The sequence below is a fragment of the Myodes glareolus genome, chromosome 20 (assembly GCF_982192425.1).
Source record: "Myodes glareolus chromosome 20, mMyoGla1.1, whole genome shotgun sequence".
NCBI classification, from domain to species: domain Eukaryota; kingdom Metazoa; phylum Chordata; class Mammalia; order Rodentia; family Cricetidae; genus Myodes; species Myodes glareolus.
The window spans coordinates 5,060,184-5,081,495 of record NC_142045.1 but is presented as its reverse complement, the minus strand read 5'-3'; the positions used below and the strand labels follow the sequence as shown (position 1 = coordinate 5,081,495).

The window sequence follows — 21,312 nt, the reverse complement described above, 5'->3', positions numbered from 1 at the left end:
CATTTTTTATAGACTCCATGTTCTATACCACACATGTAAGATTTAGTTCTCTGCTAATCAATATAAGCTAGGCATATCTGTTCATATCCATTAAGACTATAGAGTTATCTTAAAGTGAAAGGTTTTAAGAGGGCAACGGGTTTGGCTACTGATGGGCACAAGGGATTGTTCACTGTTGGTAAAAACTGAGCAGATTTCAAAGATAAATAACCCCCCAGATTGAGGCTCCCTATTCCGTGTTCTCAGGTTCTTCTTGCTGGCAAGGAAAGAATTCAGAGTTGAGACAAAATAAGTGATTGAGAAGACTTTTATGAGGGCAAAGGTACATTGAAGGGCTTGATACATTGCTAGGCTGTTTGTATAGCATATTCCCTGGGCACACTTGAACAAAGGGAGAATTATCTTTTTTTTTTTTTTTTTTTTTTTTTTTTTGATTTTCGAGACAGGATTTCTCTGTAGCTTTTGGTGCCTGTCCTGGAACTAACTCTTGTAGGCCAGGCTGGCCTCGAACTCACAGAGATCTGCCTACCGAGTGCTGGGATTAAAGGCATGTACCACCACCTTTATCTTGAGTTATCAAAGTGAGGTTACAGAAATGGTTCTAAAAAGGGGGTTGTTCCCCTTTACTGCCCTCAGAGGGGAATTCCAGCTGTGACAGACAGGAACAGGCAACTTTGCAAGGTCAGTGATACACAATTAATTATTATTTTAATGAAACTTAGAACTGTTGGTCAGCCTTGTTGGTCCCAGCTAGTTTGTGGTAGTGTTGTGTCTTTACGGTGTGAGCAATCACATAATGCCCGCTATAACATGCCTTTGTAGGTGCAGTGGCCTCTAGTCACTGTGCAGTTTGCCTCTTGATAGCCCTGTGACTGTTTGACCTACATCAATGGGAGGGTTCTACAATGATCATGGTAACGATTGCACAGATCTATAAGTTGTAGGAAATGAAAAATTGTATGACTATAGCTGACCACAGAACTCATAAAATTTAAGAAGAGTTAATATTGATTAAACAGAGAAGTTCTTAAAGCGCTTCTGTTTCCTTACCTCCTTCTTTCTCTTTCTTCCTTCAAGACAGAAAAATCTTGCTGAGCCTTTTGGTGGTTTGTTAAAACGTGCTGCTCATTAAGAATGCTGCCACATGGGACCGGAGAGATGGCTCAGCAGCTAAGAGCAGCGGACTCAGGTTCAGCTCACAGTACCCACAGGACAACTTGCAACCATCTCTAAGCTAGCTAGTTCTAGGGAAACCAGAGCTTTCTTCTGACCTCTGGGGCACTAGACATGCACACAGTATACATGTATGTATGCACACAGAATACTCGTACGGATAAAAATAATCTTTTTTCCAAAACAGTAGTGCAGCAAAAATCTTAATGGACATCTCCATTGCCCTGATTGCCTGTGTATTATTGTCTGTACTATTTCTACCAGCATTAGACATTATTACTGAAAATAGTGTCATTTTATATGAATTTAGTTAAATACAGGATAAGGTAGAGTAGGCAAGGAGTTAGGGAATTGGGAGAGAAGGCAGATAGATTCTTAAGAGGCAGCTTAAGACTTTCAGACGCTATCATTTCAGCAAACACATCTTGCACTGCTTGTGTCTGTTTAGTTAAAAAGGAACCAACGGAGCTGCTTGGGGCCCTACAGTGACCACAGCGATAAAAAGGGTAAACCGATTACACTAACAATTAGCTGTGTCGTCCTGGCTCAAAGCTAACAAAAGGTAATAAATTTGGTTAGCTGCCTGAAATCTATTTTGGTCCATAAAGAACGGCCTTTTAAGTGACTGCAGAATTCAAACCAACAGGAATGGAATTCAGCTAATTATTTCTTCCTTGGCCCAGACAAAGGAGGTCGGGTGCAGTTTTGACTCCTCCGGCAGAATACAGTTTAGTGGCCATCTCGGAAAAGTCAAAGGATGGAGGTGCCCAGTTCATTGCTTTCTCTGTGTGCCCACCATGACCTCCCAAGGCGTTCTTCCCTTCCTACGCTATTTAAATGTCCCTTGTCCTTTCCTCTGGTCTCCAGTTCATTCTTCAGGAAGGTGCCCTCGGGGACATCCTTTCTTAAATCACAAGTGCTGACTTCATAAGGGATTGAGTGAGCGAAGGTAGGAGTCTTGAAGAGTGTAACATTTCTAAGTGAAATGGCCAAAAATTAGTTTGAAATCAAGTGTGTAATGAATCCGAGTTGAGTTCTTTCTGATGGTATATGCTTGTGTTGAGTTACATGGCTGCAGCCTTAGTTCTGAAAGCCCACTGGTACCAGGCCATGCCATCGTACCATGTGGCACCAGTGAATGCTGCCTGAAATACCTCAGCTAAGATTTCAGACTGCTGTATATTATGAATTGCAGTGTTTTTGCTGTCCATATGTTTTCTGCTCTTTAGAAGCATAACTGTGGGAAGCAAAGACAATATCTTCATGCCAGCATTCTTCAGCATGTACATATCCAATTACTGTGTCTATGGGTTGTACTGAATTACGAAGTTTTATTTTATTCATTTAGGATTTTTATTTATAGCCAGGTGTGGTGCCACACACCTTTAATCCCAGTACCCTGAAGGCAGAAGCAAGAGGATTTCTGAGTTCAAGGCCAGCCTGGTCTATAGAGTGAGTTCCAGGACAGCCAGGGCTACACAGAAAAACCCTGTCTTGAAAACACCACCGCTGCCGCCACCACCACACATAATAATAATATTTTTGTGTTTGGGTGTTTTGCCAGCATGTGTGTCTGTGTACCAGTGGTGTGTTTGATGTCTGCAGAGTCCAGAAGAGGGTTTCAGATCCCCTGGACCTGGACTTGTAGAGCCAGCTATCACGTGGGTACTGAGAATCCAACCTGGGTCTTCTGGAAGTGCCCTTAACTGCTCAGCCATCTCTCCAGCCCCATAAACTTTGGTTTTAAAAACTGATATTTGAGTTTCATTTAAAAATTAAAAATTTGGGATTAGGACAGAATTTCCAGTAATTTAGACATGCCCCTAAGCACACCTCAGTCACTTTCATGCCATATTTTTATGTGAAGGAGCATTGGCAGCCTTGATGGTTATGAATCAAAACAGTAATCAGCCCTGAAAACTGTTGAAGATGTTCTACCCTTCAGTATCTCATTCACTAAGGATTTAATTAATTTTTTTATAAAATTAAACAAGCACATCAATCTCATTAATATTTAGATTTGCCTTTGTCTTTAATAAGTGATAAATTTACATATATACCAAAGAATTGTTCTAGAATAAATTACTTTGATTTACTGTCAGTAAATGTTTGGTTTGTATACTTATTTTATATACCTGTGTATATGGAGTTGCATAAGAATTTTTTTCTATTTTTCTTTTTTTGAGACAGAGGTTCTCTGTGTAGCCTTGGCTGTCCTGGATCTCCCTCTGTAGACCAGGCTGGCCTTAAACTCACAGAGATCCACCTGCCTCTGCCTCCCAAGTGCTGGGATTAAAGGCATGTGCCACCACTGCCTGGCAGAGTGAGAAGAATTTAATAAGCCTTTGTCTGAGAGACATTGCTAACCCCAGGCTGAAGCGACTTTCCAGTTCTCTGGTGACAGATGCACAACTGTAACTCAAACCTACCCCAAGATGCTTGGAATTTTGTATATGATTTTAAAAATTTATAATATGAAAATCATTACATAATATAATATTGTGAATATTATATTAATAATATAAATATACTAATAAATTATATATAATAATATTAACAATTAAGTTTTGCAGTAAAAGGTTTTAACTCTTTTAATCCTGTGGAGAATTTATTTTTCATAAAAATATAAATTAAATGCCTCCAGAAAATCTTTTGTGAGGGTGGGGGATCTGGTCTTTTCAAGTCACGTGTCTTATAATCCTATCCTTTATTGTTCCTTCCCAGTTAATTTTATCTTGGTCTTTAAATTCTTTGGGAAGTGAGTATGGCCAGATCTCAGCAAAAGACTCAGAAGGCTGTACTGGATCAGTGTAAATCCATCCAATTACATTTAAATTTGACAGCTTTACCGCTAAACCTAACACAGAACTTTATGAGCTTTCACAGAAAACAGGTGTGAATGTTCTGGGAATATCCCTGAAGGCCTGGGCACGCTTGCTACTGATAGTTGGGAAGGTAGGAAGAGCCCATCCCTGCGGTGGGCCCCTCCCCTCATGTTGCTGAGAGAGGGTTCATTTTTCCATGGGATCGTGAGTTGACTTGTAAATCTTGCCAAACATCAATATTCCTTCATTCTTCTTTTCCCCTCCCCGAAACAAATGAAATGGAAACCGTCTTCTTGCAACATTTAATCAATATATGAACAAATTAATATTAATATGGTTCAGAAAGGCCAGCAGTAATCAGTCCTCTCTGGTTTAATCATGGTGGAATATGTCGAGATCACTCCTGCTTGCCTGTCAGGTTTGCTGTGGTTGTATTTTGGAGACTACCCTGTGCAGCGACACTTGGTCAGCAGTCTATTTTAATATTGGAAGCATGTTTACTGTGTGGCCTATTTTAAATCGGTCACTCAAGTGAAAGGCCACCACAGTTCTGATGTCCATTGTCACCGTAGGCTCTTTCAGAATCTACATTTTGTTTGATGTATGTACTTTATGGTATTCAAGGATAACACGATAAACATAAATAAAAATAAAAAAACTTATTCCTAATCTTAGATATGGATAGAAACGATTTAAGATCAGAAGATCAAATCGGTTGTTGCTCCCTGGTGATTAACTTCAGGAGTTAATAGCCGTTTGATATTATTCAGCCTCTGGTTAGCACCTACTGGTGCCTTGAACAAATGTGCATTAATTAAGCTTGGAGACTGAATTCCATAGCAAGTCTTCAAAATCCACCAGGTTGTTTACTCTTTGGAGAGTATATTGAGATGGTTTTCCTTGTGAGTTCCTTTCTAAGAAAGGAATGGCATCTTTGTGTGATAACTCTGTGTGGTGGGTTGAATGAGCAATCTCCCCATAAATCTTGGGTATTTGACTACTTAGTCTCCTGTTGGTACTCCTGTTTGGGGAGGTGTGGCTTTGCCGAAGGAGGCATGTCACTAAGGGAGTACTTTGAGGTTTTAACAGCTGCAAGATGCATGTTTCCAGTGAACTCTCTCTGCCTCCAGACATGGGATCTCAGCTCCAACTACCTACTGCCGTGTCTTTGCTCTGCCATCAGGAACTCTAACACTCTGGAACTGTATGCCGAACTAAATGCTTTCTTCTGTGAGTTACCTTGGTCATGGTCTTTAATCACAGCAATAGAAAAGTAACTAAGATGCTCATGGCTTGTCTGCTTCTTAGCAGCTCCCAAACCATGCTAGTTTTTGAGCTTGTATCAAAGAGTGAAGTTTTCTTCTTCAATACTCAGGAAAAATAGAGCTCTTTGAGTGCCCAGCTTTCCCCAGAGTTGAAGGGCTTTGCCCTGGGAAACTGCTTTACACGCTTAAAATACACACCAGTGTCTCCTGCTTGGTTTCTGTTTTCAAAACACTATTATTAATAGTTACCATTTGTGTTTTATCTAGCTTAGTACTGTCCAGTTATGAGTTAACTCTTGCTGTTGGGCAAGAGCATAACATGGACTTTCTGTTGCTATCTGGAAGGCAGGTAGCTCAGCGGGAGATTGTCTGCCTAGCACAGTGAGACCCTGCATTTCATGTAGGCCATAAAAAGGAAGGAAGAGGGTGAGGGGGAGAGGAGGAGAGGAGAAGGGAGAGGAGAGAAAGCGAGGGAAGGAGTGGGTTTAGGAGAAGAGGGGGAGGGTGAAGATGTTGAAAGTAAGTGAGGGAAGGGAAGGTGATGGGTGACGGGGCTGTGGGTAGGGTAGTGATGGGTTGAGGGCAATGGGAAGGGAAGGACTTGGCCATCAGTACATCCTATAATTGTCCTATACAGGAAACACTTATATTTACTCTTTTGTTTGATGATTCATGACATGACTGTATAGTTTGTCCCTTACATCTTAGTGATATTCACAGAAGGAAATAACAAGAGACAATTCTTTTTTCCATTTTAAAGCACAAAAGCTTAGTTTCATTTGTCATTTATTATACCTTTTATTTGATAATAGCAGGGCTCTCTCACCTTAGATATTAAATAATGGTTGTTAGAAATATTTAGGCTCTGATTCCTCAGTAAGTAAAGAGGCTCTTCCTTGAAATGTATTTGCTCTATACTGATTAGTATCGTCAGGACTGAGAACTATGAGGGTGCCTCCTTCTCAGCTGTACTGTTTTAGGGGACACCTCATGGAACTGTCAGTGTGTCTGTCACCTGGAGTTGTCTCTCTTGGTTCATACAGCTTAGTCACCCTGAAGGCAAATCCGTGTTCACCTTCTTACCTGCATTACGTGGCTTTCTGTTGAAAGGTCATTTCTATATCTTTGTGTCATACTTGGATAATTAGATTGTTATAGCCTTAGTTAAATATAAAACAGTATAGCTGGGGCTATTGAAGTTTTTATACTGGAGGCTATTTATCCTCAAAGATGACTATGGATTTTATTTTAAAATTTTAATCTAATATTAAAAATTATTAACCTACTGTCATCCAAGGGTAAAAAGAATCAGATGAAGCTGTGGTGGTTTGATTGAATAAATGTTCTCCACAGCCGCAGGCATTGGAAACCTTGGTCCCAGCTGGTAGCATTGCTTGGGGAGGCTTAGGAGGTGTGGCCCTGCTGAAGGAAGTGTGTCTCCAGGGGCGGGCTCTCAGTGTCTGTGGCCTTGCCTGCTTTCAGTTTACTCTCTCGGCTTTGAACTGGTGGTTGAGGATTTGACTCTCTGCTTCCTGTCCCTGCCACCAGGCCTGCGATTTGTTGTTGTTGTTGTTGTTGTTTAGTGATGTTTTCAAGGTTCATCCATGTGTAGAATGTTTCAGTCCTTCATTCCTCTCCATTGCTGACTGATCAAATGATATTCTGTATTTTAAAATTTCAAATCGTGTGGGTGTGTCTGTGTGTTTGTATACGTGTGTGTGCACACGCATACGTGCATGTGTACCGTGACACATGTAGGGAGACGGTTCTCTCTTCCTAGCATGTGGGTTCCAAGGAGGGGCTCAGGTCATCGGGCTTAGCAGCAACCACCTTTATTTACCCACTGAGCCAGCTCACTGATCTGCTATCCAATATTTTATCCACTACTAGTTCATTCGTTTAAAATTCATTTCCGTGTTTCGGCTACTGTTAAGTTATGCAGCTGAGCATTTTTATACAGGAGTCTGTGTGGACATGATTTCGTTTGTCTTGGGTATTGTGAACAAGAATTCCTGGAAATAAGCTATGTCTGCAAAGGCCGATTGGCTGATGAGAACATCAATGATGCGGAGAGGGTGGATATTTGCGGGCCCAGAGCCTAACTGAATTTATCTTGGGCTATTAAGTACGTTAAGTACTTAATAGCTAGTCTTTGCATCCTCCCCCCACCCCCACTGTGCCGGACCTAACATCCTGTCACCAACAGATAAAGTCAGACTTAAAAACCTTTTGGAATGCATTGGCTTAAGAAAACCCTAATTCTATCAATCAAAAGGCAAAGAATGCTCTCAGATAGCATCAGAGGGCAATGGCTGAGATTTCTCTGCTGTACTGTAACTACGTACTTAATGTCTCCATCAGTGTATTTGCAAAGTGCCTTGATTTATGACTTTCTTTGTTCTCTTACTGTAAAAACTTCATGAAACGGCTTCCACATGTTGGAGCATGGAATTCTAGATAACCTAAATCTGTGCTCGTAGGCCACAGTCGCTCAAATTTGGTTCCAGAACAAGCTATCTCTTATTCCCTTGGAGGTATGAGCTGTGTTTTTTGTGCTGCAGGTACCGTGGGTGGCATCTTGGGGTCATGTGGTAACTCTAGTATTTAGTTTTTTGAAGCCTGCTGACTGTTTTATAGAACAAATGCACCACTCTGCGTTCCCACCAGGAACATGTAAGGGCTGCATTTTCTCCACATCTTTGCCAATATATTTTATTATCCATCTGTTGGATTATAGCTATTCTAGGGGGTATGGAATAGTAATATCTCATTGTATATTAGTGACTTCTTGGAGCTGAACTTGTGAAAAAATCCCGTCAGTGTAGTGATATCTGGTCAATGATGAGGCGGATGGGAAATTTAAACCTCTCATGTGGACTCTTTTATTAACCACCTTGTGAATAGTGTTTAGCTAGAGACGTTCTCTTATCTACATGATCTCTGTTTCTTCTCTCGAATTGTGGGGCTCAATTCCCAGTGCTTTCAAGAAAAGCTCCACCCAGACATTTCCCCTGTAAATACTGTAACAGAATCATCAGATCCAGCAGCTAGCTGCAACGCTTCCCATCTGTAATTATCGCACTCACAAGGCTGAGGAAGACACTTTCCATGAATTTGAGGCCAGCCTGCACTACATAGTGAGTTCCAGGGCAGCCTGACTTACAGTTTGAGACCCTATTTCAAGCTAAAAATAAATCCAAACATGTACACAGATACCTCAAAACAGACCCATAGCCTCTTCTGTCTTCCCTTTGTCCGTCCTTCTCCTAGGAGGAGATTTTCTCAACAGAATGTTTAAACATGGGTGATAAGTCTCCTTTTGGACAGTTACTAATGCCGTGGGAATATTTTCTGTTCATGGCTTTTAACCAACTGTTTGGGACTCTGTTACCTATTATGTTGCTCTATGCTAAGTTAGCATCTCAGAGATAAAAGCATAAATGAGCAGATGATGTGGACCACCTGAGTCCATCTTCTATGGGTCTTAATTTTTATATCTCTGTCTTTGTGTTGTTTAAAGTCCTGTCATCTCATTTTCTAGGTTAATTTTCACTTGTGTTTGTCCTCTTATTTAGCCTGTCTGCTTCCTCTCTTGTTTACCACCAATCATAGATTTCCTTCAAGAACTATTTCTTCTAAACAAATTGTTAATTTTTATTTTATATCTCTGTGTTGTACCTGAATGTATGTCTGTGTACCATGTGCATGCAGTGTTTACAGAAGAGGGCATTGGATCCCCTGGAACTGGAGTTGCAGACAGTTGTGAGCTACCATGTGGATGCTGTGAGCTGGACCCAGGTCCTCTGAAAGAGCAATAAGTGCTCCTAACCCCTGAGCCATCTCTCCAGTCTCTCAAAAGAACTATTTCTTGCTCTCAGTCTACTTTCTCCATGATAGATTTTTTTCCTGTTTTATTTATCAATATAAAGAGATATAAAGAGATAAAATAAGTTTTGTTAAATCTGAGACTGTGATTAGAATATCCATTTTATTTTTTTAGGGTTTTTTGTTTTGTTTTGTTTCTTCTTTTTCTTTATTTTCAAGACAGGGTTTCTCTTGTGTAGTCCTGGCTGTCCTGTAATTCACAATGTAGACCAGGCTGGCTTTAAACTCACAGAGATCCACCTGCCTCTGCCTCCAGAGTGCTGGGATGGAAAGCATGCACTACCACTGCCTGGCATGACTAGAATATCTTGGATATCTTATTCCTAGATTCTTTTTCTCTTTCATCCGGAATCGAATGTACATTTAGTCATCCTATTTTATGTATTGATTTCCTCAGCTGCTTGTTTAACATTGGTTGAGGGGGCATGTTTATGAGTGTCGGGATGGGTTGACCAATACAGGATGAAGGTTTGTTTTCAGTAACGCTTTTATCTGACTGCAGAACTGACTCCTCCAAGCCGTGTATTAGCAGGGCATGCCTGTTTTCTGTCGGAAGGTAGAGAAGGCTGCAGGAATTAACAGCAAACGGCATCTCAACAGTAATCCAAGCCTGCTGATGTCATGATGCACCACATCCCTATCAGTGTGTACATGTTTGCTCACAAATTCAATGTTAGTAGCAACATTAAAATATTCTGATAATATAGGCAGTAAGCTCTTCTCCCAGCCCAGACACCTCTGTCATAAGGTTTCAACTCAAAGGCTTCTGTATAATTGGAGGTTTCTGAGCTTAAGAATTCTCAGAGTCAGTAGGAATGAGTTCAAGACTCCGGATTGAGTCTTTGACCAACATGTTATCTAATGTAAGATGAGCGTGGCTTGTGATGAACAGCCATGTGAACCATGGGTTCGTCGGGTGAGGGCACCTCCAGCCTTCTGATGTAAACGGGGGTAACAGAGAATTTGGGGATCTTCAGATCCAGCTTCAGAAGCCTCCCCTTTAGTTCTCCCACTTCTCTGAGACTTTACTATCTCATCAGCAAAATGTCAAAGGCATTCGTCACGGGGCTTTGGTAAAGATGAAGAGGCCATACTTACGAACGCCTCTAGTGGCGTAGACACTCACAGCAGCTTTCCGTGCCGCGCTGACCATCAGTTTTTGCATTTGTTCCTATGGTTTCGCGTGGCCTGGGAGCCACAGAAGGGACTCTTAGGTAGCTCCGCATTCGGGAGCTCCGGCACTACCCTTCAATACTGTATTTCTTCATTGATGGATGTATGTCTTCCTTTGCATCCCTGAAGTAACAGTTCTCGACGCTTTCTTTCTTTCCTAACCAGAATTGTTTGAAGCTTCTGTACGCTGGTGCGCACCCTGTAAATCAGTCCTAGCCACCAGCTCCCACAGAAGAGACAACAACAGGCGTTTCGCTCAGCTGGTTCTCGTTTGCAGAGTTATGGAGAGCTCCAGCCAGTGAATCCCTCTATTTATGTTGCTCTGAGACTGTGTAAGGTACAGGGCATCACAGGCTTTGCCATCTTTAAGCAGTTTACACCGGTGGAGGCGATGAGCTGTCAGAGTGTGTTAGCGCTGAGAAGTGCTAAGCTCTGGGTGGGTGAGGGAGAGGACAGGTGTTATTTCTGCTCCTGGGAGAAGATCAAACAAGGATCCACGGCAAATGTGATGGATGTCTCCTAGGCATTGCTTCACACTCAGCAGCTCTGAGCGCTTAGGTCTACACAGGGAAGGATAGCATGAGCCACTTGGGAATTCCGCTTGTGTTTCTGTGTTCTTTTGAAGGAAGCCGTTCGGGTGGAAGTTAGTGGGGAGAAAGGAGATGAGTGGGCTTGAGTTTGCAGGAGGCTGTGTGTGTACAGAAAATACATTCCCTATCCCTCAGTAAGATCTGTCAGCAAGGCTCATAATTGGCTTTACCTTTCCTTGGTTAAAAGATTTTTTTTTTCCCTAAGTCACTCTAGCTTAGAGATCAAGACTGCCCCACTGTGGATAAACATGTCAACTTGAAAATTCTCAAACCAGTGAGAAAGGTTTGTGAACCAATTGTTTCCCTGGAGACCCCTAGGCCCGATGTTTGGAATAGTGTGATCCTGGTACACTCAGCTTCTCCACAGGGTCCTGGTGCACTCAGCTTCTCCACAGGGTCCTAGTACAGTCAGCTTCTTCACAGGGTCCTGGTGCACTCAGCTTCTCCACAGGGTCCTGGTGCACTCAGATTCTCCACAGGGTCTGGGTGCATTCAGCTTCTCCACACGGTTCAGGTGCACCCAGCTTCTCCACAAGTGAAGGGTTCTCTCTGCTACACTGACCCCTAATGTTTACTCAGCTTTTAGAGTCAGCTCTGCGGGAGCTCTGATGTTAACAAGATCGTTTAATGCTCAGAACTAGGACTAGGAGATGGGAAAATGGGGTTTTTGTCTTTAAAGAAATTTAAAGACTTCATCACTTTCTTTAACCCTAACAGCTGAAAAGGCAATGTGTGGCTAGTGGTGTTATCTATCCTTTTTGCACCTGAGTTCTCATGAACAAAGTCTGTATTGTTCTGAAATATAATGGGAGATTCTAGTAATTTCACAAAGAGATAAAATTATTATATTTAATATATTTAGTTCCTTTCTCTGTGTCCCCACAAGCCTACCCGGGAAAGTGGTTTGGAACTCTTGAGGACTGAAAAAAAAATTTTGAGCTAGGTTTGGTGGCTCATGCCTTTAATCCCAGCACCCGGAAGGTAGAGGCAGGTAGATCTCTATGAGTTTGAGGCCAGCCTGATCTACATAGTTCTAGGGTAGCCAGGGCTACATAGTAAGACCTTGTCCCCAAATAGCAAATTAACAATAATAATAGCTTTTTTGTTTTAGACCAAAGTATGTTATGGCACATTTTGGGAGAACAATTAACATATGCTAATTAGAAACAGGCATTGTGCTGCAAACCTGTAATCCTAGCACTTGAGAGTTGAGGCAGCCAGTGCTACATATCAAAGCTCATCTCAAAACAACAGTAAAATCTCTTATACACACACACACACACACACACACACACACACACAAAGCACACAATAACTAAGTAAATGCAACAAAAAGATATGGTAAGAAGTTTGAAAGAAAGTAATCAGTAAGGTAAGAGAATCATTAGAAAGCTTGAGTGAGCGCAGCGAGGAGGATTGATGCTCGCCAAGGAGCCCTGTCACTGAGCCAGCTTCCATTTCTGCCCCCTCCCTGTCAGTAGCCCTGATGAAATGTCCATCTCCCTAAAGTCCCTGCCAGAGTCACTGTGGGTGAAAAGGAGAAGTTCGGGGGACTCGGATTCCTTAAAATGACCGACATGAAAAAGTTCAGATTATAAATAGCCTGATATAGTAGCCAACTGAATTCAATAATCAAAACGAGCCAGTGGAAACACTTTAAAGAGTTATTTTAAAAGAGGCAGCCTGCCGCCGAGTAGCCAGCCCCTTTCCCAGTTCACATGGGCTGCAATTTTGTCTCCCATATTTGGTTTGTTTTCCCGAGTGCCGCTCTGAGGCACCAGGCTAGACTAAAACTGGACCTCTTTAGAACAGTACTTTTTAAATCATTGTTACGTTCGTGAAAAGCTAAAGATGACGTGGACCTTCTTAGATGCTATTTTCAACAGTATCAGATTTATATGTGAGATAATAAATATCTGTACGGCATACAGGATGCGTGGCAGAAGAGGAAAGGGGGGCACTGGGCGGTTCCATTATTGTAGACATTTGCAGCACCGACTGCGTGAGTTCCTAAGACTGTCCTGGCTTTTATCAAACACAGTGCTCGGGATAAATGGGAAAGGCCTGTGCCAAAAACCGTACAGAGCAATACATCCATACTGTTGTGAGCTTAACCATAGGATGATTAAGGTGATTTGGGCAAAATAATGCTCTCCCCTTGGCCACAAAGATCCACACCCTAATTCCTGGAACCGGCTGTCTCATTCTATATCAGAGAATTAATGTCGCTGATCAGGTGGTCATCTTATAAAGAAAATTAAACTGAATGATCCTCACCGACCCATTATAGCTATAGCTGGTAGTTAAAAACAGAGGCAGGAAAGAAAGCCAGAGTCAGAAAGAGATTTCAAAGTTCTGCTTGTTTGGTTGGAAGCGTGATGTTTGGTTGGAAGCATCACAAAAGCCCCTGACATCCATTCTGGGGTGATGCTTCCAACCAAACATTGCTCTGTTGGACTGGGACTATGGCTCCATCAGTAAAGCTTGACTTCTGAGGTGGATCCCCAGGACCCGCATAAAAGCCCACCACAGAGGCATGTATCGTCCATAGAACCAGTGCCCAGGAGGTGGAGACAGGCAGATCCTGGAGCTCATTGGCCAACCAGCCTGGCCAAATGGATGAACTCCAAATTCAGCGAGAGACCCTGAATCAAGAAAAGAGGTGGAGGGGACTGTAAAGGGGAATTCCTACACAGCTGTAGCCTCAGTTTGCCTTTTGTCTTCAACACCTTTTGTTTAACGTATAAAATATATCTGAAACTTTCCCAAGGGTACAAGCCTATGCAAAACTTGGTTGGAAAAATCCAGCACACTGTGATATTCCTTAATCGAGCATCTGCATTTGGCATTGTCCCTTTGGAGGTTTAGCTGGCATGTTTTGGGGATATGGAGATCAACTTACTCAAGGTGTAAATTGGAGAACAATAAAGGAGCTCTTGGATCCGGGAAAGCATCTCAGTGTCCGGAAGAGGCTGAGCCCTCTGCAGTTGGAAAGGCGGAAGTCATCCTTGAGGTACCTCTGTACTTCTTTCCAGGGACCTGCGTGAACACTCACACCCACTATCCACCACAAAGGACCCGTGAGATGGCTCAGTGGGTAAAGGTGCCTGCTGCCAAGACTGATGATGACCCAAGTTCAGGTCTCGGGACTCACAATGTAGGAGAGAGCTGATTCCTGCAAATTGTCCTCACCTGCACACCATGGCACTCATGTAAATAAATAATACACACTATAAATAAATAAATAATAATTATAAAAAGTGAGATAGACCAAATAGAGAAAGACAGTGTGAATTTCTGGCCTCTGTGCACATGCACACACACATACACATATACACACACACTATTGGAGGAAGAGGCCACAAACTAAGGAATGCAGACAACTTCAAGGAGCAGGAAAAAAAAGCCAAGGAAATGAACACACACACACACACACACACACACACACACACACACACACACACACACCTGGTGATTCCAGAAGGAATAAAACCTTTTAGAAACCTTAGTTTTCTAAACTAAGGAAACTAAGAGAGGAACTTTTGACATCTGGCCTCTGAACTATGAGATAATACATTTGTGTTGTTTTCCATTAACAATGCATCAAGGGGAAACGAATAGCAGAGTGTGAACGAAAAATAAAGAAAAATCAATGTCTGCTTTGCGGAGAAAGTGGCTCTTGAGCCAGGTATTAAAGATGCTAGAGGTAAGCCTGGCATAATTGTGTATGCTGATAGTCCCAACTACTTGGGAAGCTGAGGCAGGAGGATTGTTTGAGCCTAGGAGTTTGAGAGCAGCCTAGACAGCATAGAAATACCTTGTCTTAAAAAGCAACAGCTAACAGTATGTAACAAATTACAGATTGCACCTGTAATCCCAGCATTTGCGAAACTGAGGCAGGATTATAAAGTTAAGGCCAGGCTGGGCGACAGAGCAAGATGCTGTCGCAAAAAAAGCAAAACAATGGGCCTGATAAGACTCAGTCATTAAAAGCACTTGCTTTACAACTGTGAGGACCTGAGCTTAGATCCTATTGCCCATGTGACAAACCAGTGTGCTCCTGGGCCTGTCTGTAATCCCAGAGGGAACAGGAAAATCACTGGGACTTACTGACTGCTATCCTAGCTGAAAATTGTGAACTCCAGGCTCAGGGAGAGATCCTGCCTCAAAGGAATAAGACAGAGAGAGTACATGCTCTCCACTGGTGGGTGCACACAAGCACACAGGTGTGCACAGCCATGAACACACACACACACACACATCACACTCATACCCCTCCCACATGTACTTGGTAGAGTGCTCACCTAACTTGCATGTAGCCTGGGCTTCCGTCTCTAATACCACATCGAAAGGAATAGAATGTTGTAATAATGCTCCCAGCACTTGGGAGGTGGAAGAAGGAGGATCCTCAGCTACATAGTAAGTTCAAAGCCAGACAGGAATACATCAGACACTGTGTAAAAACAAAACAAACAAACAAACAAACAAACAAAGAACAGTGAAAACAATATAGCAAGCAATATACACACACAGTAATAATAGTAGACTTTTTTCTAGATACTAAGCTAAGCGTTTATAGCCTTTAGTTCGTGTGTCCTTACAGAAATTCTGTGAAGTAATCTCTCACTTTTACAGCTGAGAAAACTGGCTGAGCATAAATAACTCGTGGAATCATTTACACGAGTGGATACAGCTAGTTCACTGTGGCCCTCTGACGTGATGGTGGCTGATACTGACGAGGTCTTCAAAGCACAGGTAGCGTGTGAAGGGTGTCCCTGTTATCTCAGTCTTCTCAGGCTGTGTGGCAGGTCATGATTTGTAGTTTTGCTGAGACCTAGATTTCTCTGGCAAGAAATATGGCAGGATTGAAAAAGCCAGAACCAGAAAACCCAGTCGGGACACAACACCCTGAGGAGAGGAGAGCTGATAAGAACCTGGACGGGAGTAGAAACACTGGGCGTGGCAGGAGCAGACAGACGGCTCTGGCTGCTGCTGTGTAGTCACAAACCCTATTTTGAAAACTGAACTCCCCTTCCATACTCATTTCTCCTCCCTGTGATTAAGGTGCTACGCTTTAGCGAGTTTAGGGTTTCTAATTGGGTTTAGAAAAAAGGGCAGTGATCATGTAGAATGCTCTATCATGTGCCTAAATTTCTCCTGCTGTAGCTTGGTCGAGGGTCTCTTTAATCTCCTGGCCTTTTAATGACAGAATGGGTCTTTCTTACCTGAGTTCAACAAGAAATAGTGGGCTGCAGTATGGGGAGGGGACTCGATGGTAGAACAGTTAACTTTCTTAGTTTGAGGAAGGCCTTGGGTTTGATCACCAGCATTGCAAAGAAAGAAACTAGTTATTAGAAAACCTATACTTAATAAAACCATTATACCAGTCACTGTAGGAACTTTACAGACACACTGAAACAAAGCTGGGCAGCAGAGGCAGGCAGATCTCTGAGTTCATGGCCAGCCTGGTCAACACACATATGCATGGAACAGGATTCTTAAATACTATGTTTATGTAGAATGCATTTCTTTTCGTTACATTTATTTGGTGTGTGTGTGCATGTGTGGACATGTGGACATGGGGGAACAACTTGTGGGAATTGGTCCTTCTGCCACCATGGGGATTCCAGAGATGGAAATTGGGTTGTCAGGTCAAGCAAGCTCCTTGGCCTGCTGAACTTTCCCAAGCACCCTAATATGTTTTCTATTTGTTTGTTTAAAATTTTAGAAAAGCCTGTGACACTCTTTATAACATGTAAAATTCTACCCACATTCTATCTTTGTCAAATCGGCTTGCTGTCTTTCAAAGAGTCATCAAGGACTCATGAGCCCTGAATGTTTTTGTTCCATCATGTAATGGATGGTTTCATTGTTTTATTTAAGTTGCTTATCAGAAATAAGAAGCAATAGCGTTGTTGGGCAAATACCACCTTGGGTTGCTAATGATGGGGGTATAATGTGTGTGAAAAATGTGTCATCAGGCAGTTTCTTAGTCATGTGCACATCACAGAGTGACCGACACAGAGCCAGGTGGTGGAGATCAGTTACTAAGTGAAACCCCTTGACGCAGTCAAGAGATGCGGTAGATGCAAGATGCATGAGACTGCCACGTGCCGTATTACAGTAAATTTTTATTACAGTGAAGGGATACACTCTAAAATAGTGATTAAAAATATAGGACAATGAATATCTAAACCAGCAACAAAGTCATTATTATGTGTCCTGCTAATTGCTTGTACTACCCTATCATGAGTGACAGGGTTTGTTTATGCAGCATCTTATAAATGCATTGCACTGTGACAATATGAGAGGAACTTTTAGCTCCATCAAATCATGTGGGAACCACCAATGCATGTCGCCTGTAACTCGGTGTGGGTGTGTGGGTTCACCTGGGTCCCTGAAGTGAAGACTCAGAGACACCTTAAGAATGAACTTAGCCTCCGAGGTTGTAGGGGGCTCAGTTTTGGCGAACTGAAGGGCTTTCCCTTCACCTCTTGGCATCTTTATTTTTTCCTGTGTTTACACTTTAGCGAGTAGATTTCTATATCTCAAAACAAATTGAATGAAGTTTCCAAAAATACAATGCCAGGTGCAAATACCTGATTCATGAGGTACCACAGTTTTCCGGGTTTCCTCTAAACCAAGTTTTGCATTAGCTTTGTATCCATGGAGAACTCTCAGTCAAGATTCCCATAGGGCAACAAAAGGTATCTGTAACACAAAGAATGGATTAGGGGCTGAGCAAATGGATTAAGAACTAGGACAGGTATAGCCAAATGGGAGTTCATGGTGAGCAAGGGTTACTTGCTAACCCTCAGGCACCAGGCCAAAATGAATTTCTGCCACAAGTGTATAGGTGGTCTGTTACAATCTTACATAGCACATGGCTAAGCCTTTTTCAGATATATGTGCCCTTCCATTCATATTAAATGACTAAAGGATTTGTATGGGATTGGTCTATGTTTTAGAAATAACAGAATAAACTGGATGCGGAGACAAGGCATGTCTGTTAATCCTATCTGCTAGGGAGGCTGAGATATCATTTGAGACCAGTGGAGGCACCATAGTAAAACTGGGCATGGTGGTGAACTTGGGAGGCAGAGACAGGCAGATCTCTGAGTTCTTGTCTAGTCTGGTCTATACAGAGAGTTACAAAGTAGCCAAAACTGTATGATGAGATCATGCCTCAAAATAAACACACACACACACATGCATGCACGCACATACACATGCACTCATGCACACATTTCAGGGCTGGTGAGATAGCGTGGATAGACCTGGATTCAATCTCCAGCTCCCAGCACAGAAGAAGAGAATCAACTTCTGAACACTGTCCTCTGACGTGACATGTGCCATAGCATGTGTGTGCCCTTCACACACACACACACACACACGCACGCACGCACGCACACACACACACACAGACATATACCACACAGAACACACACACACACAAATAATAAAATTTAAACCAGTAGTCCTCAACCTTCCTGATGCTGTGACCCTTTAACATAGTTCTTCATGTTGTCATGTGTGGTAACCCCAACCATAAAATTGTTTTCATTGCTACTTCAGTTTTGCCACTGTTACAAATCATAATGTAAATGTGTGCGTTTTTTTTTAATGGTCTTAGGTGACCCCTGTGAAAGGGTCAGTCAACCCCCAAAGGGTAGCAACCCACAGGTTGAGAACCACTGAACCAAGCATATACAAACATATAAAACTTGGTGGTAATGCTTAGGAGTATTGATACAGAATCTCTTAAAGCTTTTTTTCCCATCATAGATGTTAGGTATTTTCTCTTAGACGAGCCTCTCCATCGATGTAAATCATTCCAATCAGACCAAATTAAATCGAATTAAAAGATGCCCATGTTTAGTAAATGGCCTTACTCCCTGGTGGCCCCAGGGAAACATGGAGAGGGGAAGACCACGTGAAACCTGGAGACCATGTGTTCATTCTCTGGGGGGCAGTTTAAATAGGCTGTGGGAGTGGTCCCGACCTTCCCCTGGGGAGGGTTCACCATTTGGCGGGCTTTCTCCGAGGTAGGGTTTGAACTAAGGCAACTTCCCAGGAGCTGGCAACAATCCGGACTTTTTATATAAAGGGGTGTTAGGGAGCGGGGGTGATGCTTTTGACCAAACAATAGAGAAGTGTTGACACTCGAGTGTGAGGTATGGGAGAGATTCTCTTCACACTGCTTTCCACTCTGCTGTGAGTTTATCCTGGGTTCTTTCTGGAGATTGATTCTTCCCCCTTATTTCAAAGAACAATGTAAGACCTTTCTGACTTCAGTTACAAAAGTAAGCTAGTCTCTACTCAATGAGGTTTGATTTTTTTTTCCTCTCCAGTTCAGTGATCAAAGCCAAATCATCAAAGCCGGAATATCTTACAACAGATTCTGGCATGTTCTACATTGCCCATTCTTCTTAAGTTTTAACTGAAGCGAAAGATTACGTTCTTATCATCTTCATTGCAAAGTGTTTGTCATCTTAGATTCAGTCACCCTGAATGGTGGGGTCTGCGTGGTTGTTCCCCGCAAGGCTGCCCTTGTCAGAGGAGTCCCAAGAGGTGTACCATCTAAACACATAAACACTGGATCATACGTGCTGGTAGCTTAGATGAGAATGGCCCCCATGGACACATATATTTGAATACTTGGCCCCCAGTCGATGGGACTCAAAAGCCCACACCACTCCCAGCTAGCTCGCTTTGCCTCCTACTTGTGGGTCAGGATGTAAGCGCTCAGCCACTGCCCCAGTACTATGTAGCCTGTCTGCTCACTGCCATGCTTTTCACCATGATGGTCATGGACTCGCCCTCTGAAACTCGACGGCCCAGATAAAGCCTTCTCTGAGTTGCCATAGCACGGTGTCTTATCACAGCGGTAGAAGGTAACTAAATTCTATGCACTCTGTGTCTTAAAACCAGAAGTTGTCTTGAAAGAGGAAAATGTACATAACCTGGAGTTCTCACAGAGTCCCAGACCTAAGACAGCTTGCTACCACGCTGCATTTCTCCTGTGTGCCATGGGTTCCCCATCATACCCTCCGTCTTCACACATCACAGACACACCAGAAAACAATCAGCTCTGCTTCATTTCCTTTGTTCTGTGTGGGGGATATTCTGCCATTTAAATAGCTTTAATAACCGAGAGGTTAATAAGTGGATGAGTGGGACACGGAATCTAATGTGTGTGTGTGTGTCTGTGTGCGTGCACACGTGTACATGCATTTATGTGTGTGTGCGTGCATGCGTGTACATGCATTTATGTATGTGTGTTCGTTATGCGGTATAGCTACAAAATCATCGCATGGAGGGCACGCTTTTAGACTTTGCATGACCTAAACCATTGCAGTTTTCTTGGTGCACTCTGAGGTTTAATTCTGAGGTGTATTCTGTGATATGCAATATTTGATAGATACATACTTGGAGCTTTTTATTTTTCGTGACTCTTCAATGGAAAGTCTTTGAGCCGATAGTTATTCATATCATTGCTAAATATACATAAGTCCAGAAACCTTCTTTCTGCACATACATTCTTTCCCAATTATTTAAAATTTAGAGAGGGTTTTAAAGGAATGGAGAACATATTAAGAAGTATTTGATTTGAAATTAATGAAATTCATACACTTTAAGCACTGTGTGTGTCTGAGATAAAATTTCCATGTTTGCTCTCAGTCTGTTCATGTTCTTCTTAAGGTTTTATCCCACTGGTTGGTTTTTTCACTGTTGGCAAGAAAGTAGAGCCTGACTCTTCTCTCAGTGGTTTGTTTTCTTCAGTCTTGGCTTTTGGACCAAAATAATCACAATATATTTCTTGACAGTTGCACAATATTCTTCCCTGTTGTGGAAATTGCTTTGCTTAAAATAGAAGCCTATAAACTATAAGGGTATTTGAAAAGGATAAACATCAGACACAGACAAGACACACACACACACACACACACACACACACATTCCACATATTTATATGCATTCTAGCTAAAAGAGGGCATGATCACCAAATGTGCAGTGAGTTTATCTCTATCCTTTGGGGAAAAAAAAGAACAAGGTGAGGATGTGTGTTTCACTTTTTCCTATTCTTGAAAGTTGAGGGTCTGGGGATATTGTAAGCAATGGATAATTCACTTTTATCTCTAAATCATCACGCTGCCGGTTCCTGGGAGTAACACATTATAAACACTGTTTATGTATTGACATAGGAATCTGATCCATAACACTAAGTGAACTTGTGGGAAATGTTTCAATGTCTTCCAACAGTTAATCAGGTCATTTTCTTGGATTTTATTTTACCAGTGTAATACTGTGGGAAGGAAGGCACTTGTACTTTCTTAGAGCAAAAAGTACCAAAATGACCATAGGATTTCCTGTTTGAACCGAGAACGAAGGAGAGATGCG

The 21,312-nt window shown here is 42.3% G+C and overlaps 1 protein-coding gene across 3 annotated transcripts in view; it reads left to right on the top strand.

Annotated features, from left to right (window-relative positions):
* Positions 1 to 21,312, top strand: part of Sh3d19 (SH3 domain containing 19) — a 151,853-nt gene that overhangs the window by 43,281 nt on the left and 87,260 nt on the right. The window lies entirely within an intron of this gene.